The sequence below is a fragment of the Hemitrygon akajei genome, unplaced genomic scaffold (assembly GCF_048418815.1).
Source record: "Hemitrygon akajei unplaced genomic scaffold, sHemAka1.3 Scf000049, whole genome shotgun sequence".
Lineage (NCBI taxonomy): Eukaryota > Metazoa > Chordata > Chondrichthyes > Myliobatiformes > Dasyatidae > Hemitrygon > Hemitrygon akajei.
The window spans coordinates 7,497,946-7,511,221 of NW_027331935.1; the positions used below are offsets into that span (position 1 = coordinate 7,497,946).

The 13,276-nt window shown below is 43.7% G+C and overlaps 1 protein-coding gene across 4 annotated transcripts in view; it reads right to left on the reverse strand.

The window, feature by feature from the left end:
- Positions 1-9,297: 9,297 nt before the first annotated feature.
- Positions 9,298-13,276, reverse strand: part of LOC140720989 (uncharacterized) — a 37,708-nt gene continuing 33,729 nt past the window's right edge. For 3 of the 4 annotated variants that reach the window (XM_073035855.1, XM_073035851.1, XM_073035852.1), the window contains exon 4: positions 9,298-10,415. The gene's annotated coding sequence lies outside the window, so the exon portion shown is untranslated. The remainder of the gene's footprint in view (positions 10,416-13,276) is intronic. The other variant, XM_073035854.1, reaches the window with a different exon arrangement.

Consider the following 13,276-nt stretch of genomic DNA (forward strand, 5'->3'; position numbering starts at 1 on the left):
ATGGAGACAAATCAGTAAACGGGAAGATCGAACCGGAGTGGGAGACGATGTCAACGGGGGTAACGCCCATTGCGCTGGTCCGCCTCCTCTATTGGATGTAACCAGTGATTGACAGTCCTGCGCACCAATGGCAAAAGCGCAGCACCTGAAGCGTTTGTTGTCTGCGGTGGGGAGTGGTCACGCGATTAGCAGACCAGCCGTTGAACCGACCAGGCTCGAGCACAGCAGCGCGTGGGTGACGTAAGGCGCGTGGGGTGGGGGGGGGGGGGCTGTGTGACGTCACCTGCGGGACCGGTCGTATTTAAAAACATCTTAATGCACGTGAGCAGTGATTTTTTTACTGGAAGGATAAATCGCTATTCATGCCTTCAAGTTGGAGCTACGCAGTGGAATATTTCTTTTCAACCCTGAGACTGTCAAGTTCATCAACACCAGCCATCGCTATTCTGCCATCACCCCTGCTAGTGTCCCCTTCCAATCAACATTGGTGAACTCTTCTCCCGTGTCTCCATAGTTCCCCTCACTGTACTAATACTGATGCATTTTGTACCTTTCCCCTCTCGAAGTGCAGGGTGAATTCTAACCTATTGTGATCACTGCGTCCACATGTTTCCTTTCCCAGAGACTTCCTAATCAAATTTGCTTCTTTGCACAAAACCCAATCCAGAATTATCTTTACTCTAATGTGCACAATTACAAGCTATTCCAAAAGCATCTCACAGATATTTCCAAACTCCCTCTCTAGAGATCAATCCGATTTTCATTATCAACCTCCACCCATCCCGCTCGTGAACTGTTTGTCCCACTCCCATCGGGGGTGGTTGGGGGGTGGGGGTGAGGGTAGACTACGCAGCATCCTCACCAGAACAACCAGACTCTGGGACAGCTACTTTTCCCAAGCAGTTAAATACCCCTAACCCCTATCTCGGGAGTGATATCCTTCCACATGACCAAACACCTCTACTTTATAATTTTCTGTCTTTCATCTTATTTGCAGGCATCCTATGCCGAGAGTCACTTTATGGCCATAAAATCAATCCATGCACATTATATAAGCTGTGGATATATGTTTTCACTATCATGTTTTTGTACTGCATTGGAGACGGAGTAAGAATTATTTCCATCTCATTTAGACTTGTCTTCTGGAAATGGAATTAAACAAACTTGAATCTTGAATAAACATTTCAGCAGGCTGCTGCGTCACATTTCCGTCTCTCAGCGTTATTGAGGCAGAGCGCCACCTGGTGACAATGGAGTCCACAAATCGGGGGTCCTGTTACAGCGGGAAATCACCACCAGGTGGAAGTGTTGTCCTCAAAAGGGAGAGGTTTACAGCGATAAGGAGGGGTGTTGGGGCTGGAAGCCAACTCTGCAAGTGGATGAAGTGGTATATCTGCCCCAAACAATTCCCCCCCATCATTAGTCACCGTCCCGAACGGTCCTTGCACATGAAGCAACTTTTCAACATCGTGCCTGTTGGGGTCATCCACTGTTTCCAGTTTTCCAGTTGTGGCCTACTCGACATCAGTGAGACCCGATGTAGTCTCTGCATTCTGCACTCTGTCCCGATGAGATTCGGCAGATGTTGGAGATGCAGAGTAGCATACACAAAATGTTGGAGGAAGACAGGAGGTCAGGTAGCTTCTATAGAGAGGATAAAGCAAAACAGAGATTTCCTGCCGAGACCCTTCATCGGGACTGGAAGTGAAGAGAAGCCGGAATAAGATGGCGCGGGGAGTGGAAAGAGTCCAAGCTGGTAGATGATCGGTGAAGGCAGATAAGAGTGAAAGTGAGTGGGTGGGGGAGATGGGAGATGAAGTGAGACGTTGTGAGGTGGTAGTTGGAAAATCAAAGGGCTGAAAAGAAGGAATCTGATATGATAGGAGAGCGGACCATGGGAAAAAAATTGAAGTAAAAGAGGAACCAGAGGGAGACGATCCGCAGTGGAGAAGAGAGAAGTGGGGAGACAGAATGGAGGAGACGGGCGTATGGGTTGATGAAAAGAAAAGGTGGAGGTAGAAATTAAAGATATCGATGTTCATGCCATCGGGTTGTAAACTACCCGGATGTAATATGAGGTGTTGCTCCTCCAACCTGAGGGTGCACACATCGAGTTAGTTAAACAGGAAGAGAGAGTGGATTAATAATTTTCCCCTGGGATCCCTATTAAATCAACACTCTCTCACCTTAAATCGGTGCCCTCTGGTTGTTGATTCCAGAAAAGTGGGGAAAAGGACTGCGCACATTCCCCATTTCTGTACACTCATAGTTTGGAACACCTGAATAATGTCAGCCTCAATCTCCTGCACTTGAAGGTGTTGATGCACCATCAATAACTCTCGGAGACGTGAGGCGAGATATAGGCTTTTATTAGCTGGAACAAGCAGCAAATGACCACCACCCTACATCCTGGAGACTGAGGCCGGGGCTGTGTCTCCAATCGCCTTTATACCGGAGTCCGTGGGAGGAGCAGTCAGCAGTGGGGGCGTGTCCAGACAGGTAAATGTAGTTCACCACAGGTGTGAAATCCCAACCTGCCAAACCTCTCTCCAGAACTCAGCCCCTCGAGTAAATCGACACTGTACTCACTGCTTGACGTCCTCTCTCCGAAAGCAGCACGACCAACAATAACCTTACCCTAATGCAACCTTACTAGCCTCTTCTCTTCTTCAGACCATGAGATATGAGACAGAGGCTGCTCAGCCATTCCTTTGGGTCCAATTGATCATCTCTCTCAATCCCAATCTCCCGTCTTCTCCCCATAATCTTTGCACATCCATTTAAAATACACTCAATGACTTGGCCTCTACTCCGTCCGTGGCAATGAATTCCAAAGATTTACCAGTCCCTAACTGAAGAAATTCCTCCTCATCTCTGCTCTCAGCGGATGCCCTGTATATTGAGGCCGTGGCCTCTGGTCGCAGACTCACACAGTATAGGAAACATCTTCTTCATAGCCACTCTGTCGAGGCCTTTGAATATTAAACAGGTTTCAATGAGATCCCCTCTCTTTCTTCTGGACCAGAGAGTACAGGGTCAAAGCCATCTAACGCTGCTCTTACGTTAACCCTTTCATTCCTAGAATCATTCTCGTGAACTTTCTCTGGACCCGCTCCAATACAAGCACATCTTTTTCTCAGATAGGAGGTCGGAAACTGCTCACAATACACCAAGAGCGATCTGACCAATACGTTATAAAGCTACAGTATCACGTCCTTGCTCTTACATGCTGATATTACAGTTGTCATCCTAACTCCTGCTCAAGGACTCCGAAGTCTCTATACACGTCTGATTTTTGAATTTTCTCCATTTTTTTCCCTACGCCCTTATTCCTTCTACCAGATGTCCATGACCGAACACTTGCATACACTGTATGTCATCTGCTACTTCGTTGCCTGTTCTCCAAACCTATCGAAGACCTGCTGCAGACACTCACTTTGCTCTAAACTACCTGTCCCGGACCTAACTTTGCATCAACTGCCAAGTTCGTCACCAAGGTATCAAGTCCGTCATCAATATCATTCATAATTAGCATGAAAAGTTGCGGTCTCAATACTGACCCATAGGGAACATCATTAGTTACCAGCAGCAAAACAGAATTCTCCACATTATTCTGACTCTTTCTCCCTTGTCAGTCAGCCGACGTTCGATCCAGACAAGCATCTTTCCCGTAATTCCATGAGCTGTGATCTTGTTAAGCAGCCTCACGAGCAGCACCTTAGAAGCATAGAAAACCTGCTACAAAATGCAGGCCCTTCGGCCCACAAAGCTGTGCTGAACATGTCCTTACCCTAGAACTAGCTAGGCTTACCTATAGTCCTCTATTTTTTTTTAGCTTCATGTACATATCCAGGAGACACTTAAAAGACCCTATCGTCTCTACCTCAACCTCCGTCGCTGGCAGCCCATTCCACTCACTCACTACTCTCTGCATAAAAAAAAACTTACCCCGATATCTTCTCTGTACCTACTTCCAAACACCTTAAAACTGGGCCCTCTCGTGTTAACCAATTCAGCCCTGGGACAAACCCTCTGTCTGTCCACACGATCAATGCCTCTCATCATCTTATACAACTCTATCAGGTCACTTCTCATCCTCCGTCACTCCAAGGAGAAAAGGCTGATTCTACTCAAACTACTCTCATAAGGCATGCTCCCCAATCCAGGCAACACGACTTGTATATCCCCTCTGCACCCTTTCAATGGTTTCCATATCCTTCTTGTAATGAAGCGACCGGAATTTAGTAAATAACTCCAAGTGGGGTCTCACCAGGACCCTATATATCTACAACATTACCTCTCGGCTTTTAAACTCAATCCCACGGAAAGCCAATACACCGTACGCCTTCTTAACCACAGGGTCAACCTGCGTGGCAGCTTTGAGTGTCCAATGGACTCGGATTCCAAGATCCCTCTGATCCTCCACACTGCCATGAGTCTCACTATTAATGCTATATTCTGCCATCATATTTGACCTGATAAAATGAACAACCTCACACTTATCTGGGTTGAACTCTATTTGCCACTTCTCAGCACAGTTTGGCATCCTCGCAAAAACCCGCTGTAACCTCTGACAGCCCCCCACACTATCCACAACACCCCGAACTTTGCATCATCAGCAAAATTACTGTCCCATCCCTCCACTTCCTCATCCAGGTCATTTATAAAAACCACAAAGCGTAGGGGTCTGAGAGCAGATCCCTGAAGCACACCACAGGTCACCGACATCCATGCAGAATATGACTCGTCTACAACTACTCTTTGCCTCTGTGGCCAAGCCAGTTCTGGATGCACAAAGCAATGTCCCCTTGGATCCCATGCCTCCTTATATTCTCAATAAGCCTTGCATAGGGTATCTTGTTAAAGATGATCTGAAAATTGGAGCAAACAACAGCCTCTGCCTCTGCTTTATCTATCCTGCCTGTTATTTCCTCAAAGTATTCCAAGAGATTTGTCCGACACGATTTCCTGTAAAAGCATCATGCTGACTTTGTCCTACTTCAACATGCATCTGCAATTACAGTTTCCAAAAAACTCACCCTTAATACACTCGAACATATTCCTGACCACTGAGGTCAGACTAACTGTACTATAATTTTCATTCTTCTGCCTCCCTCTCTTCTTAAAGAGTGGGGTGATATTTGCAACTTTTTAGTCCGCCAGAACCGTTCCAAAATCTAGCGATTTTTCATAGATCATTACTCACTACTTTAAGAGAAAACTTAGTGCTGTCCAGTAGGAAGTTGTTGGAACTCGGCAGATTAATGCTTTGGCTCTGACTAGATTGGCCGAGTGGCATTTCCCTGTGTTGTAGTGTTCTATGACTCCAATGCCTTCACAATTTCTTCAGCTACCTCTTTCTGAACCCTGGGGTGTTCACCTACTGGTCCAGGATTCTTATCTACCTTCAGGCCTTTCAGCTTCAAAACACGTAAAAGCATGTATCCCCACTTCTGCCCCAGGTACTCCTAAATGTTTGGCATTTATGTAATAAATTCAATGACACAATTGTAGTAAGTGATTTCAATCTGCAGGAGAATAGGGAAAGTCAGATCTCAAGAGAGGGAATGTATTGAATGCTTAAAAAATGGCTTTTTAGAGCAGCTGATGGTTGAGGCTATTCGAGGAACTGCTATCTTACATAGGGTTTTGTGTAATAACACAGATATTATTAGGGAGGTTAATGTAAAGGAAACTAGAAGGCAGTGATCATAATATGGTTGAATTCCTACTGCAATTTGTGAGGGAGAAGCATAGGTCACATGTGTTGTATCGCAATGGAATAAAGGGAATTATAGAGGCATGAGAGAGGTGATTCCCCAAGTGGATTGGAGAAGGATACTGGTGGGGATGATACCAAAGCAGAAATGGCTGACATTACTGGGAATAGTTCATAATGTACCGGATAGATATGTCCCGCAGAAGTAGTTCTCAAACAGTGGGGCTAGGCTACGGTGGCTGACAATATAAGTTAAGGACTGTGTAAAACCCAAGGAAAGTGCATATAAGGTAGCAAAAGTGAATAGGAAGTTCGATATTTGGATAGCTTTTAAAATCCAACAACAAGCAACTAAAGGAAAAACTATATGAAGGGGAAAGGTGAAATTCTGACAGAAACTAGACAATAATATAAACTATTATAAAAATGCAAAAGTGAGGCGAGAGTTGATATTGGACCACTGGAAAATGATGCTCATGGGGTACAAATGAGAAAGAGATGGTAGATGAACTTGACAGGTACTTTGCATCCGACTTCTCTGTGGAAGACACCGCCAGTGTGCCAGAGATCCGTGAGTGTCAGGGAGGAAGAGTGAGTGCCATTGCGATTACAAAGGAAAACGTGCTAGGCAAACTCAGGTTCTTAAAGTGGATAAGTCACCTGGACCAGACGGACTACATCCCAGAGTCCTGAGACAGGTTGCTGAAGAGCTAACAGATTCATTGGTCATGACCTGTCAAGAATCATTTGTTTCTGGTGAGGTCCCGGAGGAAAGGAAGATTGCAAATGTCAATCCTCTCTTTGAGAAGGGATGAAGGCAAAAGAAAGCTAGTTATAGTCCAGTTAGCCTAACTTCAGTGGCTGGGAAAGCGTTTGAGTCTATTACAACAGATGATGTTTCGGGGTACTCGGAGAGTAATGATAAAATAAGTCAAAGCCAGCACAGCTTCTGTACAGGGAAATCTTGCCTGAAAAATCTGTTAGAGTTCTTGGAGGAAGTCATAATCAGGATGGACAAACAAGAGGCAGTGGATGTAATTTACTTGGACTTTCAGAAGGCATCTGATAATGTGTCACATATGAGACTGCTTAAAGGATAAAAATCAGAAGAAATGCTGGTGTGGATAGAGGAATGGTTGACAGCCAAGAGGTGGCAAGTCGGAAGAAAAGTTGCCTTTTCTGGATGGCTAACAGTGACTAGTGGTCTTTAGGGGTCAGTAATCGGTCAGCTACTTTTCCCATTGTTAGTCAGTGATTTGGATAATGGAACTGATGGCTTTGTGGGAAGTTTGTGGATGATTCAAAGATAGGTGGAGGTGTTGGTAGTGCTGGGGAAGCAATTCGATTGCAGCAGGACACAGACAAATTTGAAGAATGGGCAAAAAAGTGGAAGATGGAATACAATTTTAGGAAATGTACGATAATGCATTTTGGCAAAGGAACAATAGTGAACTATTATCTGATCAGGGAGAAGGTTCAAACAACAGAAGTACAGAAGTATATATGAGTCCTCAGGTAAGACTCGCAGAAGGTTAATTTACAGGTTGAGCCTGTGGTAAAGAAGGCAAATGCAATGCTGGCATTTATTTAAAGTAGAATCTATAAGCAAGAAGATAATGCTGGTACTTTATAAGACACTACTTAGGCTGCACTGAAAGTATTTGGGACCCATATCTCAGAAAATGCGTGTTGTTATTGGAGAGAGTCCAGAGGATGCTCAAGAAGATGATTCCGGGAATGAAGGGGTTAAGATATGAGGAGCGTTTGCCAGCCTTGGGCCTGTACTCCTGCACTGACCTATGTTTAATAAATGTGGGTGGTGGGGAGAGGGGTGTTAAATCTCACAGAAATTCACCGAATTTGGAAAGGTGTAGATAGTGTGGTTGAGGAGAGGACTTCTCATATGGTGGGGGTAGCCATAACAGAAGGCACAGCCTCAAAACTCAGGAGCAACCTTTTCGAGTAGTTAAGGAGGATTTTATTTAGTCAGAGTAGTGAATCTGTGGAATTCTCTGAAATAGACAGCGGCGGGAGCCAAACTGTGGGTACATTTAAGGCAGAAGCTAATAGTTTGCTGATCAGTCAGGGCATTACAGGACATGCTGAGGAGGAAGGTGCGTGCGGTTGAGTGAGAACCGGGATCAGCCATGATAGAACGCTGGAGCAGACTCGATGGGGCTGAATGGCCTAATTCTGCTCCAATGTCTTATGGTCTTATACTGCTAGTGTCTTACACAGTGAAGACTTTCACAAAATACCTGTTACGTTTGGCCGCTATTTCTTTGCTCTATTACCAAATCACCAGCATCATCTTCCAGTGGTACAATATCAACTCTTGCCTCTCTTTTACTCTTTATATATCTAAACAACTTTTGATACTTGATATTATGGTTCACTTACCTTAATTTTTCATCTTGTCTCTCCCGTGTGTGTTTTTTTAAGTTGTCTCCTGTTGGTTATGTAAAAGCTTTAAAATCGTCGAACTTCCCACTATTTTCTTGCAATATTATATGACCCCACTTTTTCTTTTATTTCTTTCAAATTCTGTGGATGCTGGAAATCCAAGCGACACAAACACAAAATGCTGCAGGAACCTCGGAGGCCAGGCAGCATATATGGGAAATGGTAAACAGTCGATGTTTCGCACCGAGACTCTTCATCAGGTCGGGGTGGTGGTGTGGGGAGATGAGACGTCAGAGGAAGCAGAGTGGGGGAGAAAGGGGTGGAAGAAGTGGTAGGCGATAGGTGAAACTGGGAGAGGAGGATTAGTGAAGGAAAAAAAAACTTCTTAGGATATAATTTCCTTAACGATTCTCGGAAGTTCATTGCTGATGCCTCCACATCTCTTCAGCCACAACTTTCAGTTGTCTGGGGTGTACATCATCTGGTCCAGTGACCTATTTACCTTCAGACAATCTCTGTTTCCCAAGAACCTTCTCCCGAGAACTTTACAATTCTGACCACTGACAACTGTGACTTCCATATTCCTGCCAGTGTCTTCGATAGGAGTGATTTATAATACTTATTCGGTTCACCTGCCATCACTTTGTACCCCCACCCCATTACTACCTCTCCAGCATTATCTTTCAGAGGTCTGATATCCACTTCCGCCTCTCTTTTACACTATATGTACCTGAAGAAAAATGTGGAAACCTCTTTAATATTAATGGCTAGCTCACCTATGTATTCCATCTTTTCCTTCTTTAATTATTTTAGTTGCATTCTGTTTGTTTTTAAAAGCTTCCCAATCCTCTAACTGCCAAGTAATGTTTGCTCTAAGCCCTCTGGTTGGGTTTTATGTTGTCTTTGACATCTGTTATGAGCCATGGTTTTCACACCTTACCTTTAGAATACCATTTCTTTTACCAAGATCCTTCTTCGTTGATACCCACATATCTGGAGAATTAACAAGCAAAGACAATAGAAAGTAGTGCAAAATCAGGAAAACCTTTGCCAAAATTTAGTTCAAGGCTGAAACCTGTCAAACAGAGCTCAATAATTAACAAATACAACAAAGGCAATAAACACTTCCATCAATACCAACATTGACTTTTTAATGAAAATATCGCTCTCATTTCATCAGTAAAATTTACAGAGATAAATAAGAAATGACAACATTAGAGAACTCTATTTACACTCAGACCCACGTAAGATTAAACTACCTTGGACAAAAGGAGGAAGAGGAAAAACAAACGAAAAAAAAAATCACACAACAGTCAGATAAAACTTCTGTAGCCTTCTGGTAAGCCTCAGGCTCGCTCAGCTCACTTTCTTCTAGGAGGAGCAGTCTTTGCCCCTGCCAAGGTGTGTAATCGAGTGTGTGTGGATGCTGTGTGATGTACCCCACACTGCAAAATAACAGACAGTACACCATATGCAATTAAATAATTACACTTTATAAGTACTTCTGGGTGATGGGTTAGTAGAAATAAATGCAATAAAGGCACCAAGACAGTAACTCTATCAGTTCTGTGCACAAATAATTCGTTGCTCATGAATCAGGTATCTTTTCCTCCAGACGATGTCCTCCAAACTCCACCGACCCTCGAATGGGACCACCCTTAGATGTCGACCAAAATGCTCCACACAAGTCTGTCCTTGTCCCCTCTCCTCACTAAAGACCCTGGGCCTCGGACTGCCACTTGGGGTGGGTTCAGTCAGCCAGCTTACAGAATTTCTCGGGTCGTGTCTCCTCCCTCTGTCTCCACTGTGCCTTCTGACCAAAGCCTGCGAAAAACAATAGCTTTCACACGCAAGAAAGAATTACATCTATTCAGTTGCTTAGCAACGGCAATCCAAAGTCAAGTAATCTATGGTTAAAACCCAAATATGCTGCTATAGAGAACCCTTTACATCAGCACTTAATATTACAAAGAAGCCATTTTATTAGCCATAGCAGTTAACATGAAAAAGAAACCCCTTACACTTCTAACTATATACTTTCATCAGAAATGAACAGGATTCAACGCTCCTTGTGTGTATATGCAATTGCAATCAGAAATACAGACCAGAAAACTTAAATGAGAGTCTAACTCAGAAAAATAAATTATCAATATGAAAGAAAACATTAACCAGTGGAATGAGTATGACCCTCCAAGGGAGACATCTCAACGATCTGAGCAGACGAGGTGGTGACGAGGAAGCATCGAGCACCTGACTGAGATTTGGAGACCTCTTCCCAGAAACAGAGGGATTCCTTGCAGAAATACAGGACAAGGTGGTTAACAAAACAAATAAAAAAATCAGAAATACATACAATACAAACAAACAAGGCAGCAAGTGCAGAAAATGCCATGAGAAACCAGACACAATCTAACACATTCCAGGATCCTGCAGCAGTTTAACTCAATCGGATTACTTATGCAGGTACAATCAAGTGGCATATATCATTCACCAAAATCTTGCTTTAAAATATAAACTCATGAATCACAACCATAACTTCATTAAGGCTCCATAAATTCAAGCCTGATCTAGTTAGGGACAGAATCTCACAATTTGTATGATCATCAATAAGTTAATACAGATAGGATAATCTACAGTAACCACCCGGATATAATATTAAAGGATAAACAAGCAGCAACAACTCCCTCAATGGATATAACCATTCTGAACACATACATCTGCCTCGACCAACGGGGCATCTCACCACAGACATTGTTTGTGTTGTTAGTCTGACAACCAAATTATTTTCCATCAATCAGCTTCCAAATGTTGCTAGTCTATCATTTGTTGCCACGCCTTGCTGCTGAATCCTTTCTGCTCATCATACGTTCTTACCCCGACCATCATCCAGAGCCCCAAATTCGGCCCTGAGTGGACCCGCCTGTGGTTTCTCATCCTGCTCCATTGAACATCCAACTAATGGTTTCCTATTCTGCTTTCAGTCTCTAGAGGACAATGGTGTTTTCTAACAACCCTTTAGAAGCAGGGAAAATGACCCATAATATTGAAATGAACCCTGATTAAGGAGGTTAACTCCCAATGTCATTTTTCCTCAGCCCAGAGATTTGAGGAGCGAAGAACATCTCAGACAGAACTGCAGTCATCTCGACTTCTTCAGTCTACAGAAAATTCAAGGGAAACCTCTTCACCCACAGAGTGGTGACTGTTTGGAACCCATCACCACAGGGAGAGCAAGAGGGGAACAACAGGGGAGGATTTAAAAGGACTGTCATGGAACAGAATCACTGGCCGGGTCCAGCAGGCCTGAGTGCACTAGTTGTGTTATAAATTCACTAAGTACCAAAGACAGAGTTTAAAATAGAACTGATTTATTTGTCATAGATACAGAACAATAGAACACTACCTCACAGTACAGGCCCTTCAGCCCTGCGATGTTGTGCCCACCCATATAATCCCCTAAAAAAAGTACTAAACCCACACCACCCTGTAACCCTCTATTTTTCTTTCATCCATGTGGCTGTCCAAGAGGCTCTGAAAAACCACTAATATTTTATCCTCCACAAGTCATACCTGGCACCCACAACCCTCTGTATAAAAAAACTTACCCCTGATGTCTCCCCTAAGCTTCCCTCCTTAACTTTGTACATATGCCCTCTGGTGTTTGCTATTCAGATCCTGGCTATCCACCCTATCTATGCCTCTTGTAATCTTGTAGACCTCTATCAAGTCCCCTCTCATTCTTCTACGCTTCAAAGAGAAAAGTCCCAGCTCTGATAATCTCACCTTATAAAACTTGTTTTCCAATCCAGGCAACATCCTGGTAAATCTCCTCTGCACCCTCTGCATAGCGTCCACATTCTTCCTATAATAAGGTTACCAGAATTGATCACAACACTCTAAGTGTGGTCTCACCAGAGATTTGTAGAGTTGCAACATGAGCTCTCTACTCTTGAACTCAATCCCGTTATTAATAAAGCCTAGCATCCCATAGGCCTTTGTAATCTCCGTATCAACCTGTGCAGCGACCTTGAGGGATGTATGGATTTGAAACCCAAGGCCCCTTTTTCCATCCACACTCTTAAGTAACCGACCACTAACCCTGTATTCAGCCTTCTATTTTGTCCTTCCAAAATGCATCACCTCACACTGATCCGGATTGAAGTCCATCTGCCACTTTTCTGCCCACCTCTATATCCTGCCTATATCCTCTTGTAACCTTCAACAACCTACAGCTCCATACACAACTCCTCCAATCTTCATGTCATCTGCAATCTTGCTCACCCATCCTTCCACCTCTTCATCCATGTCATTTATAAAAATCACAAAAGCAAGGGTCCCAGGACAGATAACTGCAGTACTCCACTAGTCACCAACCTCCAGGCAGAATACTTTCCTTTTACTACTACACTCTACTTTCTTCCTTTAAGCCAATTTTTATTCAAACAAATAAGTTTCCATTGATCCCATGCCTCTTGACTTTCTGGATGAGTCTCTTGTGAGGCTCCTGTCAAATGCCTTACTAAAATCCATGTAGACCACATCTTCCATGCTACCCTCATCAATTTCTTTTGTTCCCTCTTCAAAAAACTCAATTAGGCTCATGGGGCAAGATCTTTCCTTCACAAAGCCATGTTGACTATCCTTGAGTAGACTGTACTTCTCCAAATACTCATAGATCCTACCCTTAAGAATCCTTTCCAATAGTTTGCAGACCACGAACATAAGATTCACTGGTCTATAGTTCCAGGATTCTCCCTATTACCTTTTTCAAACATGGGTACTACATTTGCCATTCACCAATCCTCCAGCACCTCCCCTGCAGCCAAAGAGGATTCAAAGAGCAAAGCTACTGCTCCAGCAATCTCTTCTCTCACTTCCCACAGCAACCTGGGGTATATCATGTCCGCAGTCCTGGGGATTTATCAATCTTGATGTTCTTAAGAAGATCCAACACTTCTTCTTCCTTAATGTCCACATTGTCCAGCACACAGGCTTGTTCTATTTCAACCTCAGCCTGACCAACATCATTTTCACTTGTGAATACTGAAGCAAAGTATTCACTTAGGACCTCCCCAACCTCCTCCGCCTCCAGGCACATGTTGACATCTTTATCCTTTATTGACCCCACCTTCATTCTTGTCATCTTTCTGTTCT